At 59.2% G+C, this 17,496-nt stretch overlaps 1 pseudogene; it reads right to left on the bottom strand.

The window, feature by feature from the left end:
• Positions 1-1,139: 1,139 nt before the first annotated feature.
• On the bottom strand, positions 1,140-16,239 carry LOC142435813 (cytosolic phospholipase A2 beta-like; annotated as a pseudogene).
• Between the last annotated feature and the right edge of the window lie 1,257 nt (positions 16,240-17,496).

The raw sequence follows: 17,496 nt of genomic DNA, 5'->3' as shown, positions 1-17,496 counted from the left end.
TGCCCTGACTCTCACTCTGTGCCCAACCTGGGAGTCACTCAGCCATGCATTGGGGGGAAGGGGGAAGGGGAGTGTCATGGGAATCCACGTGGTTACCAATGCTAGAGAAACATGGGGTATTGTCAGGGAGGTGGTGGTGGGGCAGGTGTGACCCAGGGACCCAACATTAATTCACTGGGCCTCGCTGCTCCTCCACAGGGGTGGGTGGGGCCAGAAGTGACCCTGGGGCTGTAGGTGAGTGGGTGGGCCCAGAAGTGACCCTGGGGCTGTAGGTGAGGACGTGCTCCATCCAGGTCACCACATGGAACCAGCCACAGACTGCCCATGCAGGCTCGCCACAGTCTAGCCAGGCCAGCACGCAGCACCCTGGGAACGGGCAGCTCCTGGTAAGGGGCAGCCCTTCCGAGGTCACACCTTCCTAGGCTCTTCCTCAAGGTGCTCTGACCCCCACCCGGCAAAGAGGGCAGCTACTGGCTGTGAGGGTGGGGCAGGGGTGCCCGAAGCAGACACCTCCTACGGGGCTTCCTGCTGGGAAAGGGTGGCACAGCACCAAGAGGCTGGCAACTCTTTGCGGGGCCAGGGAGATGTGTCCTTGTCTTGTTTCCTAAACTGGTCTTTGATGGTGGTACCAAAGGTCTCCCCATTCGTAGCAGCAATGACATCCTCAGACCGTTGGTGGGACGAGTCATATAATGTGTACAGCCCCCGAGTCCCTGCGTACAGCATTCAGAGCAGCAGGGCGGGGGAGCCTGGGACCCTCCCCCCAGTGCCAGCACTCTACACCGGGCCCAGCCACCCCGAACCCCAACCCCACCCCATTTACATCCCGGCTGCCACAGCACCTCTGCACCCCACCTCTCCCGGTGCTTGGAGAAGAGGCCCACTGTGGCCTGCTCCAGGGGCCCAGGGCCCAGGACCAGAGCAGCTGCTGAGCTGTGGCAAGCCCGTAGTCACAGCTTCAGTTCACAGTGCAGATGGCCCTCTGTGAGGTGCTGGCAGCTCCTGCCCCGTCTGGGGTACCAGGGCATACACCCAAGGCTAGGAAGGGTGCTGCTGGGGCCAACCAGGCCCTCCGAGGCCCCAGAACACTGGGGGATGGCTCTCTGAGGCTGAGGCATGGTGTCACTCGGGGCGGGCTGTCAGTGCTGCCTCCTCTTCCGCACGGCCTCGCGCAGGGCAGCCGGCAGCCGCTCCTGGTTGTTGCAGATGTTGTAGTGGGCCAGGCCCAGAAGCTTGTCCAAGTCCTCTTGGCTATAGGTCACTTTCGAGTAGTGGTAGGGGGAGTCAGACGGAGACAGGTTCACCCGGCCGGCCTCCTGCTCCTCGGGTGTCCTAGGGACCCCTGTGCAGAGAGCACATCGTGGGCATGGAGGGGCAGGGTGCTGGGGTGGAGGGAGGGTCTGCTGGGTCGGGGAGGCTGGGACACCAGGAAGGGGGTGGCGGCAAGCTGGCTCACCAGGAGCTGAGTAGTCCTGGAAGGAGTCGTTGACCAGGGGGAAGTGCAGAATGACTGGGGCCTCAGGCCGGCCGGGATCAGAGAACTTGTGGCACTCCCGAGGCTGGCGCTCCTCATCGAGGCTGGGAGAGATGGGCGGGAACGGGATGCCCTGCTCTTGGCACATGCGGCCCACCAGCTGCAGCTGCCTTGGGCTCCCTTGGTCCTGGACACTGACGTCACATAGGACCAAGCATCAGTCGGAGTGGACAGCCGTGCTGCAGCCCCTCAGAGCTCCACCAAACGGACTGTAGCCATCACTGAGGCCAGCCATGAAGGGCACACACCTCTCACTAAATTAACACAGAAACTAAACGCTGAGTTGTCGACGGCCTGCAACCAGCCGGGGTGCAGGTGCAGCCAACCAGATTCACCATCATATCCTCTCCCCATTGCGGAGAAAGCCCCCTGATGGAGCGTGAATGAAACCCCAGTTCTTTTCACAGGGAGTGCTGGTGGTGAAACAGTTATGTGCTGGGCGAGGTTCTGCAGGTTCAGCACTGGGAAACCACCCGCTGCTCCATGGAGAGAGGGCCGAGCACCACGTTCCTGAACTTGTGCCTCCACGTTGGTAGCCACAGACTCTCCCTTAACAGCCATGCTGCCTTCAAGTGAGCACATGGCTGGTCTGATCTCCCTACAGAGGCAGACATCCTCTGGCTCTCTCTTCCTGCTGTCGCCCAGCCCCCCTCTCAGCTTCCCCCAATGCAGCTGTTAGGCTTCCTCACTTGTGAACTCAGCGTTACTGTCGATCCCACCCACCTTGTGGCGTATGTAACTACTGAATATGCATGTCTTAAGGCTACCTGTAACTACCCCAAGATAATACAGATGCTCTCTCTTCCCCCACTTCCTCGTGGTCCATCAAGAGGAGCTGAGGTGAGCATGCTATCATAAAACGTGCCTGACTCCTTTATTGTACTCTCGCTCCCCTATCTCTCCTAGCCTCTATGACTTTACTAGACCTTTACTATTTTATCGCCATACAATTGTGCCTACTGACCCATTGGTTGTTAGAGGCTGATTTCCTGTGACAAACTGCTCCGTGGGCATTTTTACTCCCATAAGCAGTTCGATCTCGGAAACACACCAAGGGGGACCCGGTGAGTCAGCATGGACTCCATGGTGGGGATCCTGGTTTGGTTCTTTTGACATGGTGTGGTGGTTAGATATTATGTCCACTTGGACCTGCGTGAAAGTGCAGGGGTGGAGTCCCACCTGTCACTCAGGTGGAAGCCTGGTGATCCCTCCTTGGAAGGAAGGGGAGATGCTATGAGCCTCTTCCTCCTCGCTGGGATTCTGTCTCCAGGGACGGCCCCATGGGGCCACCAGCCTGGAGAGCCGCCGACTGGGCCGTGTTCACGCCAGCCTGGGCATTATCTGCCTGCAGCTACACAGAGGCTGAGGAAGGTTCTGACTAGTATGGTCTTGAATCACACTGGGCTGGGATGCCTTGCTGATCTAAAATGACTTCTTGATCTAAAGCTCTTTCTTTCTACACAAAGGAGTGTTGCTGCTTTTGTTTCTCTGGACAGCTCAGCCCATAGCATGTGGGTCCCTGTCTCGTAGGGTTGGGAGGAAGCCAGCAAGGCACACACTGTGAAGCCGCCCTAGCATCCTCGGGTGCCACTCATCAGCTCCCCCACCTGAAAGGTGGCATTTAAGTTGTAGTCCAGCGACAGGATGAGGTCCACGTCCCGGGTGGGCTGCAGGAGGGGCGGGCAGCTGGTGTTGACAAAGTAGCCCACGTCCAGCAGGCACAGGCGGGGCTCCCCAGGGGTCAGCTGGTTCGGGAGTCCATCCAGTTTGGTGTCTGGAGAAGTGGGCGGGGTGGGAGGGCAGCCTTGAGCACGGGTGCTGAGGACACCACGCTTGCTCCCCTGGTCAGTGGCAGTCACTGGCTGCTCCTGGAAAAAGACTCCACCCTCAGGCCCCACCCACCTGGCCCCAGCCCTGAAGCAACCTCCAGCCCCAGCTGAAGGAGAAAGCAGGAAACTCTACTTCCCACATCCCGTGGGGCCACACATGGAAGGCCTGGAGCCAAGGGGTGAGGTGAGGGGCCCAGGAGGGGCCTGGAGCCAAGGCCCACAGCTCTGGGAAGACATCAGGGGGCTGGACCCCGGTGGGAGAAGCTACCTTTCCAGGAGGAGAAGTGAGGGTGCTGGAAATAGTCTTTGTGGAACTGGAGACCACGCAGAAAGTTGTGGGTGGCCTGGGCAAGCGGACGCCACGTCAGGAGGCCAGAGAACAACTCCCCGATCCTCCCAGCCAGGCTGGGTGGCACTTCCATCTTCAGCACTGGGACCTGCTCCTTGTCTGCACAGCCAGGGAGTGGGGCGTGGGTGCTAGCCCAGTCTGAGGGCAGTGACCCCGGAGAGGGAAAGAGCTGAGACCAGTGCCCCCACCACCACACACACACAGAGCTGGGAGTCACATGCCCACCCCCAGCACCAGCCCCGGAGCCTGGGCACCTACCCAAGCTGGTCAGGGTCTGAGCCCAGCGATCCCAGAACGGACTGGGCTCCGAGGACCAGTATAAGCTGTCTTGGAGGCTGGCTGCATATAGGTTGGTCCAGATACCTGGGAGCGCAGACACAAGGGGACGAGAGCCCCCATTCCTGTCACAGCCTGACCCTTCCCTGCTGCCCGCCTCAGTGATGGGGCTCCCCCAGAAACATCCTCCCCTCCCCCATTCTCTCTCCAAGACCCCCTCACCTTCCAGGAAGCAGATGCGGGACTCAGGCATCCTCTTCATCAGCCGCCCCATGAAGAACTCGGAGCCGAAGAGCTCGGAGGGGATGAAGGCACCTTACTTGGAGAAACCGAGCTCATAGGGGGAGAAATCACACCACTCTGCGGTGGGAAGGGACCGCTGTTGGCCACCACCCTCCTGCCCACCCGAACCCACGCAGGGCAGCCACAAAGGACGGGGCGACTCCCCTCCAGTCCAAGTGACTCTGGGGTCATGGGTGTCTGGATTCACTCGGGTCCCGGACCAGAGTGTAAAGAGAAGGGCATGAAAAACTGCCTCCCCACACCATCCCAACCACCCCTTCCCCGACCCCTGGCCGCCCGGGGCCTCAACCAGCTGCCTCGACCTGCCTCCAAATTCAAAGGTGGACAGGCCGCGCCCCTTAGTGTTGAGGGCATAGTACATGGGGAGAGGTTTCTGGCCGTGCCTCAGAGCCTGTCGCTGCTCCGAGAGCTTGTGGACATCAGGCTGTAGGGAGATAACTCCGTGTAAACCCATTGCTGCCTGGTCTCTGGAGATCTCCCCTCGCCCTGCTACCCAGCAGGGCTGCCTCCAGATCCAGGCCCGTCTCCATGGGCCGCCCTTCTGTACCCCATCATGTCGCATGGCCTCATTGATGAGGTCCCAGAGGTTGGTGAAGCAGGCCGGGTGTCCCAGGCGAGCGCGCTCCTCCAGCTCCTGGTAGTACCATTGCAGCTGGCTGGGAGCCAACACGCCCAGCTTGTTCTTGGTCACCTGCGTCTTCAGCAGTACGGTGGCGCCCCCCAGGTCCTTCTGCGACCACTCTGGATCCTTGTAGAGGTTTTCTAAGGTCCTAGGCAAAGCCAGAGGTCGGGGGCAGACAGGTTCCTCTAAGAGTCCCCCGAGACCTCACACCCCTTCGGACCTTCTCTCCCAGGGCAGCAGCCCGCAGGTGCCTTCCAGCTCCATGGAGACAGCCGAAGCCCATGGGGCACCTTGGGCATATCGCACCTGCCACCTGCCTCCTCGCAGACCTTCCAATCTAGTCAGGGAGGCCAAGGGGGCACTGGAGAAGCCTTACCACAGGCACCCCTGCCTCTGCCCACTCACCCCCAGATCCCACACTCAGCCTGCTCACCAAGTGGAGCCTGAGGCCCCTGTGATGTAGAAGACGCAGTCCAAGAGGCCCAGCTCCCTGAGGCCGGTCAGCTGCCCATACAGGGAAGTCATTGCCCGGACCCCTCCACCAGTAGCCATGATTGCCACCACTGGGACCTGGAAGGGCAGAGTACAGCTGGGCTCAAGGGAGGCCCTGCGGGGACTTCCAGTTGGTGGAGGGGAGGTCAGGGTGCGCCGGGCAGTAAAAACCACAGGAGGATGACACAGCAAGTCAAGTGGCCACTCAGTCCCCTGCCCCTGGCCCCACCACCAAGTTAGCGTAGGTCAGAGTCTGGTGGGGACCCATGGAGCAGGTCTGAGTCAGAGCAGCTGAGGAGAGTCATGTCAGGATAACCTCCTTCAGCAGGGTGGGTCCTTTCGGGTTTTGAAAACTCCAGGGAGCGTACAGGCCACAGGCCTTATCTCCCCATCCCCAGCCTGGGGAGTACGGCGGTCACTTCTTAAAAGACACAGGCTCACCTCAAAACCCCTAAATCAGCGTCCCTCTCCCCTTGCAAGGAGCTCATTTCCTTAGGAGCCAGCCCAACCAGCAGAGAGGCCTGGCCAGATGTCCACCGAGTTGTCTGAGAGGCCCAGTCTTAAAAGCAGCTCCAGGTCACGGGCCAACGCACAGAGAAGGGTAGCTACCCCTGGTGGGGCCCGTGGTTCTGACACTGCTCAGCCGCATTGGGCCCAAGATAACATCAAGAAAGCTCCGGGAAGTACAAGGGGGGTAGGTGGGCAGACGAGAGGCAAACACAAGTCCGCCTTACAACCAACCCTGGTCGGGCAATGGAAGTGTGGAGGCCCACTCAGCTCAACACTCGGCCTGAGACCCCCACACTACTGCCCAGCCCGACAGACCTCGTCCTCCTGCAGGTCTCCCTCCAGCTGCAGGGCCTGCTGCAGGGCCTTGGCCACCACCTGCTTCCTCCTGCTCAGGAAGGCCTGCTCCTCAGCACACAGCTCGAAGCCCAGGCGCACGGCCAGCTCCCCTGGTCTGGGGGTGGGGTGGGGGGATGGACGGACAGTGAGGCAGTGCTCATCCTCGTCAGAAAAGAGAACACTGGGCCCATCTCCCTGCAAGATCCACGTCCATCTCTTCTCTCCCTTCAGCCTGCGTGCTGAAGCTTGGAGAGTGAGGGGGGGATGGTGGGCCCAGAGCCACACAAACACGCCCGGCATGACAGCAAGGCCAGCCGGCAGATGAGGGTGTCCCTGTGGCCAAAGGTGGCCCTGAGTCTCAGCTTCTCCCTCCCCTGCAACGCTGGACCAGGGCTACACTGGGGAGGGGGCACGGGGGCTGAGAAGGAACAAAGGCCTTTAAGTTGGGGCTGCTTATGCTCCCAGACACCGAGGGCCAGCAAAAGTTCTTGAAGGCCCAGCCACGTTGATTCCACCCAAAAGGTTGCTTCCTTCTGGTCTTTGTGCTCCTCAAACCAGGCGTGTTACTCTCCTCAGCCCCCACCTCTCTCCCACCCAGTGAGGCCACACGCAGACTACAAGGCTGAGGAAGGACCCTCTCTGCTCTGAGCACCTTCCCAAGACTGGGAGCTCCCTGCTGCAGCCACCCGCTTGCTTCCGGTCCTCCAGGCCACCCAGCTGCACGTAGCGCCCTCCCTCCCCCGGCTGCTCTCCCCCAGCCCAGCCTCTCACCTGTCTTCTTTTCTCAGCTCCACCTTCATCAGAGGCTCCTGCAAACCAGCAAAACACCACTCAGAAAGGCTGGCACCTCCACCCCAACTTCGGCCCTGGGATGCCCCAGTCATCTCCACAGGGATGCACCCCCACAGCCCAGCCCAGGGGCTTGGCCCAAAAGAAAAGGGAGAGAAGGAGTCACCCCCTGCCCCCACCCCCGCACTGGCCTGAGGCCCTGTCCCACCCCCACATCAAGGTCTCTTCCTCTGAGTGAAGAGTACCTGGGACGTAGGGAAGACCAGCCTCACGAGCTGGTCTGATGGCAGGGCCCTGAGTGGCACCTTCAGTTGCTCCTGGCGGGCGTTCTGCAAGGGGACTAAAACTGTACACTTACCCGAGTCTCAGAGCAGGGGTACCACCCGGCCCTGTGGGCCTGAATTCCAGGGGGTCAGTGGGAGGGGGCACCCTACCTGCAGGTGGATACTCAGCTCCTGCTCCCAGCAGGTGGGGAAGTGGAAACGGAAGGAGTCACTGCCTACGGTGGCCTCCTGAGATCCCTCGTAGGATCCGGGGACCACAAGCTGATCTTTTCCCTTTGACTCTGGAGAAAGGAACCGAGGTAGGGGTGGGAGGGGGTTCCCTGCCCGTGAGGTGTCTCCCGCCCCTGTGGCTGGCAGAGGCTGGGAGGAGTTACCCCCAGCCCAGCCCCCTCAGAGCAGGGTCATGGGAAAAGACCAGGTCTTGGTAAGCCCGGGCAGTTTCACCCCCAGCCCCTAGCCTTCGGAGGCTAAAGGTGGCTGGCAGCTTCTTCCAGGATGGGCAGCTGAGGAAGGGGGAAGACATAGGCTGAGGGCCAGGGCTGTCCTGGTGACCTGGGAGACTCACCCTTCTGGTCCCCGGCCTCCTTCAGCCGCACATGCAAGCGGGAAAGCTCACGGGCCTGTGTTGGGAAGAGAAGATTCATATGCCGCCCCTCCCACGCAAGGATACCTCACCACTACCCTTTCCCCTGCAGCCCGCGGTTCCTGCTCCTCAGTCCCATGTCCTCTGGAAATCATAGCCCCTCCCACTTTGCTCTTTCCTGGTCCAGACAGACTTGCAGCCAGGAGGGCAGGTGAGCAGATGGCGTGAGGGAGGGTGTGTCACTCACCACTACAATCCCAAAGCACTACTATGATCCCAAATCACTACTGTGATCCCAAATCACTACTATGATCCCAAATCACTACTATGATCATAAAGCACTACTATGATCCCAAAGCACTACTATGATCCCAAAGCACTACTATGATCACAAAGCACTACAATGATCACAAAGCACTACTATGATCCCAAAGCACTACTATGATCATAAAGCACTACTATGATCACAAATCACTACTATGATCCCAAAGCACTACTATGATCACAAAGCACTACTATGATCCCAAATCACTACTATGATCACAAAGCACTACTATGATCACAAAGCACTACTATGACCCCAAAGCACTACTATGATCCCAAAACACTACTATGATCCCAAATCACTACTATGATCACACAGCACTACTATGATCCCGAATCACTACTATGATCCCGAATTAGTACCATGATCCTAAGTCACCATTACCACCCCAAGTCACCACTATGATCCCGAATCACTACTATGATCCTGAATCAATCACTACAATGATCTGACTCACCACTAGGACACCGTTGCTGGTGAGCTGCTCTGCACAGTCTGTCCTGGGAAAAGCCATGAGCGGGGGTCAGGTTCTTGCCCCCAAGGAAGCCTAGGCAGTCCTTCCAACCACAGAGGGTCCCCGGGGAAGGACACCAGCCCTGAGCGCACGAGGCTCTCTCCTTCCAGAAGGGACAGATTTGACCCAGAGCCCCTCTCCCTACCTCGCAACCCCCAACTCCCCTGACCCCCGCAACCCCCAACTCACACACTCCGCAGGCGGAATTCAACGTCAAACCGCTCCCCACCCTGAAAAAGCAAGTTATAAAGGTAAGACGTGTGCATGTATGTGGGCATGCATGTGAGTGGTTGTGTGCACGTGTGAGTGTGTGTGCATGTGTATCCACATGGCTGTGCATGTGTGAGTGTGACAGTGGTTGAGTGCGTGTGCTTGCTTGTGAGTGTACCTGTGTATGTGTGTGAGGCTGTGTGTGGGTGTGAATGTGAGTGTGAGTGTGTGTGTCAGTGTGGGTATGTGCAGATTCCAACCCAGATGCCAGCCAGGGGTGCCAATGCGGGGAGGGCTGCTGTCCATAATGTGGCCCCGAGGAGGGGGCCGCTCCTCGGGAAGCAGGTCCTGGTTGACAAGGGCCTCGGGCACCAGGGAAACCTGACCTCATGGTCTGTAAACAAGTTCTTTGAAGAGGGCATTTAAGCAGCATCCCGTTGGTGGTAGCGAGGGTGGCCGCCCATGTGGAGTCTTGCCTGCAGGCTCAGCAAGAAGCTCTGGCGCCGGAACTCCCCAGGCAGCAGAGTGCCCACGTCAAACAGCACTGACAGCATGGGGACGTCGCTGGTCAGCAGGTCCTGGTCAAAGACTTTCAGCTCCACCATGTTCTGGAAGGGGAGCAGCGGGACAGGGCCATGGGGTGGGGGGTGGTGTGGGGGTGGCGCTGGGGGTACGCAGGACTGGGCTGAGGCAGGCCCACCTTGATCTGGCTGTGCACCCGGATGTAGAAGCTCTGGTTCCAGACAGGGTTTCTGCAGTTGTTGACCGTGCGCGTCTGGAGCCGGTGGTTGCAGGCCGTGGGCAGCCACAGGGTCACATAGAATTCACGGTGGGTCACTTGGAGGAGAAGAAATGAGGGCCAATTCTCCCCCAAGCCACGCAGAGTTCACCACCAGAGGGATCCCTGGGGACGCACCAAGCCCCACCCTCCATCACCAGCCCTTGCCCATCACTCTTTGCAGCCCCTCCTCCCAGGACCTCGCAGGCCCAGCCCTCCTGCCACCTCCCACCGTCCCTGCCCTGCTCCAATTGCAACCTCAGTTCCCTTCTCCTCTCTTGGTCAACTCACCCACGTCCCTGGCAGGCAGGCTGTGGGCCTGCAGCACACGAATGGTGAGCAGGCAGGTCCCGGGCAACTTGGCCTGTAGAGCAGCGGGGAGAGGACAAGCTTGCTGTGGGATGACATGACCAAAGGCCGCAGGCGATGGAAGGGAGGTTGGGGCACCTGTGAGGGCTCACCCTGCACCAACAGGGCCAAGGCCACCCAGAACCCCGAGTCTAGAAGAGACAGGGCACGTCCATAGGAACTTACACAATGCCCATGACAGGTCTGTCCCAAGGGCTATCCATACATTAACTCAGCTGACTACTACGCTGCCTCACGAGGAGGCGGAGGCATGGAGAGGTGACCCAGCAACTGGCCGGAGACCCAGAGGCAGGATCGCTGTGCTCTCCGCTTCCCTCTCCTGGAACCAGCAGGCTCCCATCTTGCCACCTGTCTGCCCCAGCCCATGCCCTCGCTTACAAAGCTCTGGGTGGGCATACAGAAGGGCATGGAGGGAGCGGCCTGCTAGGACTAAGCTCCTGCTTGCTCACTCGCTCCTCCCTGTGCATCCCACCCCTGGTCAGGGGGCAGTTCTGGAAGCCACCTCTGTGCTGGGGCAGGTGGGAGGTTACCAGGCCAGGCAGCCCATGGGAGCCAAGCCCTGCGCCCTCCAGGTTCTCCGAGGGCAGAGGAACAAAGGACCCCAGGACTCCATCCCAAACTACCCCGGGCTCTGGGCTGAAGCCCTGCCAGGTGCGCTGGGGCCAGGGAGCGTGTGTCAGCACACCCTTTCACTGGCCTCCCAGCTGTCGTTGGAAGTCCCAGCTGCATGCACCCAGGGGTTCCTGGTAGAGGAAGAACCCGGGAAAGTCACCCATCTCATCAGTCTCAGGCCCCGACAGCCCAGGCAACTGACTCAGAGGGAGCAGGGGAGCAGCCAGGAGCCTCTCCCTGCCTAGAAGCTCTGTGGATCCGCAGCCCAGCCATGCCCCTACCTAAAGCTGGCAAACACGCCCCCTACACCTGAAGACCACCGTGGCCACAGCCCTCCAGAGAAAGCATTAGCCAGGACTCAGGTGGGGAGCAAGGGTCAGAGTGGGCTCCAGTGCCACGCCAGTCTTACCAGAGCCATGAGGCTGGGGGTCCCAGGCGGGGCGAGCAAAGGCAGCAGTAGCCACTGGGCCGAGGACTGTGGGGTTTTAAGCCAAAATCCAAGTATGTCCCAACTGGCCTCCCTAGCCCCTCCCACCTGCATCTTCCGCTCCGCCCAAGCCCCACACCCTGTCCAAGAAATGTGGCACCTCAGCCTATACTGGGGCTACTGACACCCTCCCATGGGCTCAAGGTCCCCCACCCCTGCTGGGTTCCTGGAAAACCCACTGCCCCCAGCAGACACCACCTGGGCCTGCCCAGCTGGGTCCTGCTTCCAGGACAGCTCACCAACCACCCGTGTGAGCAGGACAGGAAGGTATGGCTTGGAGGGGCCACAGGTCTGGGCAGCCGCCAGAGGTAGGGCAAGGGCAGAGTCCCCACCAACAAGGCTTGTAGCAACATCCAGGTACCAGAAGGACAGGAATGCCCAGTCTCCACTGAAGCAGACCCGGAGGAGGGGTGTATCCGGAGCCTATCATCACAGCAGGGGAGTGGCTGTTACTAAAAACAGCTCTTCAAAGCCAGGGCCTGGGCCACCTGGGTCCCCAGAGATGGCCAGGACTGGAGCTCCAGGTGGGCACCCAGGGGAAGGGGGCTCATCTCCCCTTTTGTGGGGGCAGCATGAGAAAGCCAGTTCCTTCTGCAGAGGAGCAGCCCAGGGGTGGGGGTGGGGCAGTTTATGTCCCCTGGTCCCTGTGCTGGTTAGGAGACACAGGCTCGTCCCCAGGCCACCAACCCCATCGCGAAGCAAACCAGAGTCCCAGTCAATGAGCCCTGGCAGAGAGTTAAAACAGGGTTGGCCTGCCGGACAGACCGGAGTACAAGCTGTGGTCCCTGGACAGACAGGGAGCTAGCTCCTCTCTCTGACATTTCCATCTGAACCCTCCCCGCCCTCCTGGAGACACAGAAATCCACAAGGGGCAGGTACCACATGGAGCCTCCCCGGCTTTATTGAGCATGTCTTTCGAGCGAGCGAGCGGGCCCTTACAGAAACCCTCTCCAGGCCCCAGGGCAGCCAGAAAGGTAGGGACCATCATTATGTCCACTTCACAGCTTTACAGAGGAGGGAGGACGCCGCAGCTGGCCTCCACCCACGGGGCTGCTTCACCTGCGTGGCAGCTTTCTGGGAACCCTGACCTAGACACCTGCCTGGCACTTCCTGGTCCTCCTCCTATCACCCACGATAGTCTCCAGGATCGGTCCCAACCCAAACGGGGTTCTGGGTCAGACAGATTGCAGGGTGTCTCTGTGGGGGCCTATCTGGGGAGGAGCCAGAGTGCCCCCTGAGCTGTGGGGGGGCACGTTCCCTGGGGGCTCCACTAGTCCAGGCCTGAGGCCTTGGTGAGGGTGTCGAGCAGTTGGAAGTAACTGTACTTGAGGTCATACTCCATGTCGTACCAGAAGTTCACTGTGGGGAGAGCAAGCACAGGAGTGGGTGGCCCAGCTCTGACCCAGAGCCTCCCCAGCCCACCCGCTGGCCGAGGCCAGCAGCTCCTCACCAGCAATGCAGCCCTGGGACTGCTACACGTGGTGGAACCACAAGGCCGGCAGGTAGAGCATCTCGCCGGCCTGCATGGTGCAGCGGAGGGCCTGGGCCCCACGGTACTGTGGGTACCGGGACAGATCTGGTGTCAAGGGATCCAGTGGAAGCCAGGGCACCTGGGGACGGAGCAGGACCGGGGAACTCGGCCTTTGGCCTTGCCAACGGTAAGGGCCAAAGGTCCCCCTCCATCCGCCCTGGGAAGCCAGCCCCAGAAGGTGGGACCTTACGGAGGAAGGGGCCACCTTCCCAGGACTTTTGGGGCCCACTTGCTCCTCGGAGATGGATGAGCTTGCCCCTCCCTGAGGCCCAGGGCCAAGATGGACACCTTCTCCATGGCCTCTTCATCCACCACCTCAAAGGTGCCCGCCTCAGTGAGTCGGTAGGTTGCTGGGGTGTACAGCTCTGATGCCAGAGAAAAAGGGGGAGCTCAGCAAAGAGTGCTCCCAGCCCCTCACACCTCCTCCCAGCCTCTCCTGTTGGCTGCCTGGCCCCAGGGACACAGGCAGGGAAGCCTCGCTACCCTTCCTCTGGTTTGGGGCCCATGCGTAAGGCAGGTCCCAGCCCTACCATAGGGGATGAAGGGTCGATCGCTGGGCGGGTGAAACAGGAAATGTTTCTCTCCAGAGAGGACACAGTAGAGGTTTTCGTAGTGGTCCTTGTGCACTGCCAACACAAAGAAGGTCCTGGGCAGATTTGGCGGAGCAGGGCACATGAGAGGCAGAACCTGCCCACCCAGAGCCTTGCGCCTCAAGACAGCCAGGGGTGTAAAAACGAGAAAGTCCTGCGAATAAAGATTTCAACCTTCCATCCAAAGTGTCCCCTGATGTCTCCTTTACGCCCAGTACTAGTTCAACTTAGCCAGTAAAGGATCTCCATCCCTCTGCCATGAGCATGGTGCTCTTTTAAACTCCATCCGGGCTCAGACTGAAAACAGCCTCTTCAAAGAACAGCCAGGATCCTGGAGGACAATGAATTTATAAGGGGGAGGGGGAATCCCATTATTTTCTACACAGTTTCTGAAGCCCCCTCATTTCCCTCAGGGAGAAGAACTCGGGAAGGGAGGGTGAGAACGTTTGAACCAACTAGAGGGACTGAATCAATGTCACTGAGCTGTCAGCGTAGAAGCTTGGTGTGTGCTTTTGCTCTGTGTATTCTCAACGACATAGTCAAACCAGACTCCAGGAGATGCCCAGGGGGGGTCTGGGGTGGAGGGCATTCCAGATCCCAGCCACCAGGGACTTGGCACTCACCACACGCCCCATGCGGGTCATCTCTCCAAAGAGGTAAATATCCACGCATAGGGTTCTCCCAAGTTCACCTCCGGGGCCAACGTGCCCTCTGAGAGATGTCTAGTGCGCCCCCACACCAAAGTCATCCCACCCACCACGCTGCAACGCCGCTCCTCCTCTGTTCGCAGAATTGTAGACCGACCCTCCAGGCCAGCCTCCCACCCTTGGCCCCATCCTGGCTCCTCCCTGTCCCTGCATCCCAGAGACACCTACAGGACATCACTGCGGCCGCCTCCCCCAGCCAGAAGTTCACCGCCTCTGGCATCTTCCCTGCAGGACAGAGGAGGAGAGTTAGGAGCGGTTGTCCCCTGCAGGTTGGGTCTGGGATAACACCCAACAGGATATGGGCAGGGGTGCTGCGTGCGAGCGAGGGCCATCCCAGGGAAAAGTGGCGAAGAGGCCATGGTTTGGAGGGCTTGGGGAGTGGGCCCAGCCCCCCACAGGCAAAAGTTAGAGCACTAATCCTTTGCAGTCGGTCAACAGTCAAGGCTTCCAGGGCGGCAGGGCCTGACCCTGGCCATGGGGTGGTGGGTGTGGGCCAAGACAATCAATGTCACCGAGCTGTCAGTGTAGAAGCTTGGTGTGTGCTTCTGCTGTGTATTCTCAACGACTGCCCTCTGCCCCAGTCGCCCCCTCTCACCCAGAGCCTCGGAGGCCCAGGGCACGTGGGGCTCCAAGTCGAGCAGCAGCTGGGGCAGCTCGGTAAGCAGGTTAGAGCACTGCTTCTGCACGTAGAGCACGCCAGAGTGCCGGGCCCTGCCCTCCAGGACGTCCAACACACCTCACAGGGGCAGCAGGCGCTCGGCTGGCATCACGAAGTGGTCTCCGCGCACGGAATCAGCATAGCCATCTGTGGTCACCACTACGCTCATCTCCGTGGCACCCACCGTGGCCCTAGGGGAAGGGACTCTAAGAGCATGCCCACATGCCACAAGACAGCTCGCCCATCACCCTAGCCCAGCCCAGGGCTGCACCCACCTCAGATAGGGGAGCGACCACTTCTGCAGGGCATTGTGCATGATGCAGGGCCTGCTGGGGAAGACCCAGTCCCGGTAGATGTGCAGTGGCATCGGGGCCTCATCCAGGTAGGGCACGGTTGGAGGCACGCCAAGCTCTTAAGTGGGGTGGGAGGTAGATGTTGACATAAACAGCACCCAGCCACTTACGGATGAGATGCCCTCTCTGGGCAGGCCACAGGGTATCACTGGGCAGTGCTCACTGGGGAGGGACCAAGAGACTCTGGACCACCAGAAATAGAAGGGGATTTTCAAGGAGGAGGCTGCCGCACGCCTACTCCAGGAGGGGCCACACAGCCCAAGAGCACGTGAGCAACATACTCTGGTGTCAACTTGTGGAGGGGTGGAGTCTAAGCTGTCATTCAGGTTGCAGCTTGATGACCTCATTTGGAGGTGCCCACGGAAATCAATAGCTCCCTTCCTGTGAGACATTCCTGCTGACAAGACACACAGAGCTACACTAGAGCCCTGGAGCCGCAGGGCTCACTTGGAGACCCCTGCTAGCGCTGGGATGCCTCCACCACCACTGGGTCCACAAGGCTTTCCACCCACTGGCCTGTGATCTTCCTGCATCAGCATCATTGCTTGTGTTTCATGAGTAGGAAGAGGGATTTATAGACTGGTATCGGACATATGGGCTAATATCAGACTTAAGGACTTGATCTGGACTGGGCTGGGATGTTTTCATAATGTACAATTTTTCTTTGATATAAAGTTCTCTTTTAAAACACATATAAGTGTCTATGAATTTGTTTCTCTGGTCAACTGGGGCTAACACAGCGGGACTCCTGCTTGGCCCAAACCCCAGTCCTCCCTGGGGCCAGACCCTTGGTTAGCTTCCCTAGCTGCGGTGGTGGACCTCTAGCGAAGTATAGAAAAGCAGCCTCAGGCACCACGCAGGGAGCTCCCCGTGGCTGGGGGCAGCAAGATGAAGGAAGAATGCCTTCCAACTGTGAATATTCACTGAATATTTTGGAATGTGCTCAGCCCTTGGCTTGGCCAGTGTGAATGGGTCCTTTCAAGATGCTGACAGCCTCATCGGGGAGACATGCCTATAACCTGAACGCCCTGGGTCTTCCATGATGGTACCGTGCTGTGTGCTGCCTGGGTGGCTTTCTCTTGCTGCCCTTCATAAAAATCACTGACTCCCTGTTGTGCTCCTGGCTGGCTCCTCGTCTCACCGAGTCTACCTACAAACACTCCCAACCTCCCTCGCCCTCACCTTCTCCTTCTCCCATGCCACCTCCTTTGGGGCCCCTCCACTCACAAGTCACCCCAAGAGCCTTCCTTCCCCCAGCTGGCTATCCTTCTTCTTTAGGAACTTGTGAACCACACCACCCACCGCCCACCCCCTCCCGGCCCCAGCCCACAACCATTTCTAGTAAACAAACAACAGTTGCCCTCGAGTCGATTCTGGTTCCTGGTGACCCGGGATGTCAGAGTGGACCTTTGCTCCACAGTTTGTGGCCCTGACTTTTCTGAAAAGGATTACATTTCGTTGGGGGTCCTTTAGGAGTAGGCAATGTGCACCGACCTTCCCATTAGTAAGACAAATGCTTAACCATGGACACCACCCCGGGGCTCTGAAAAACTCCTCGTTCCCTTCCTGCGTGCATGTCCACTTGACCACCTGCACCGTCAAGCACACTATCTACGGGCCCTGGTGGTGGTCGGTGCTTAAGCACGTGGCTGCTAACCAGGAGGGGGTTGATCTCAGTCCACCAGGTGCCCCTCGGGGGAGAGACATGGTGGCCAATCTTTTTCCTCAGACACAATACGGGGCAGTCCTACGACTCCAGTGACAGGTTTGCAAACAGGTTAATATACTATCTACTCAATTGATTTCCACTGGATAGCTGTCTCTGTCCCCGGCTAGAATGTGATCTCCATGAGGGTGGGGGTGTGGGTTACACCTTCCCAGGATGGAGCACAGTGCCCAGCACGCCCATGATCCCCAGTACACACTGGCTTAATGACTGGATGAAAGGCTTACAATATCTCCTGCCACAGTGAACTAACTGGTTCCCCTGGCTTAACTCCCCTCCTTCCAAAAGCATTTATCACCCCAGCTCCAGACAACCTCTTGAAAGGCAGCCTCATGTTGTCACTCTGAGCAAACCTCCTTTGATGACTTACCACTTGGAGAATAAAGTCTGCCTGGCCTTGGTAACGGGGCCCAACCCATTCTTCTCCTCTGATGAGCCTCTGCCTGGAGCCGGCCCCTTAACACACACCCTCCCTGCTCCCTGGCCCTGCAGCTCCCTCCATTCTTTCCCTTGGGTAGAGCAGAAGGTCCCCCCTGTGCTTCAAGGCCACTGCCCTCCCCCTGAACCACAAGGTCGCGCGCCTCCAGTGAAGTCATCCGATTAGTCTCACGGTCAGTGGGAAAGTTGGGATGTCTTTAACTAGATCAGAAATTGGAGCTGAATAGGAAGGTCCCAGGGGACCTGGGAAGGTGGAAAGGGAAGAGCTGATTGGTACTTGAAAGTCACTGG

The sequence above is a fragment of the Tenrec ecaudatus genome (assembly GCF_050624435.1).
Source record: "Tenrec ecaudatus isolate mTenEca1 chromosome 1 unlocalized genomic scaffold, mTenEca1.hap1 SUPER_1_unloc_18, whole genome shotgun sequence".
In the NCBI taxonomy this organism is placed as follows: Eukaryota; Metazoa; Chordata; class Mammalia; order Afrosoricida; family Tenrecidae; genus Tenrec; species Tenrec ecaudatus.
Note: the sequence above shows the minus strand (reverse complement) of the source record. Positions and strands in the feature narration are given on the sequence as shown.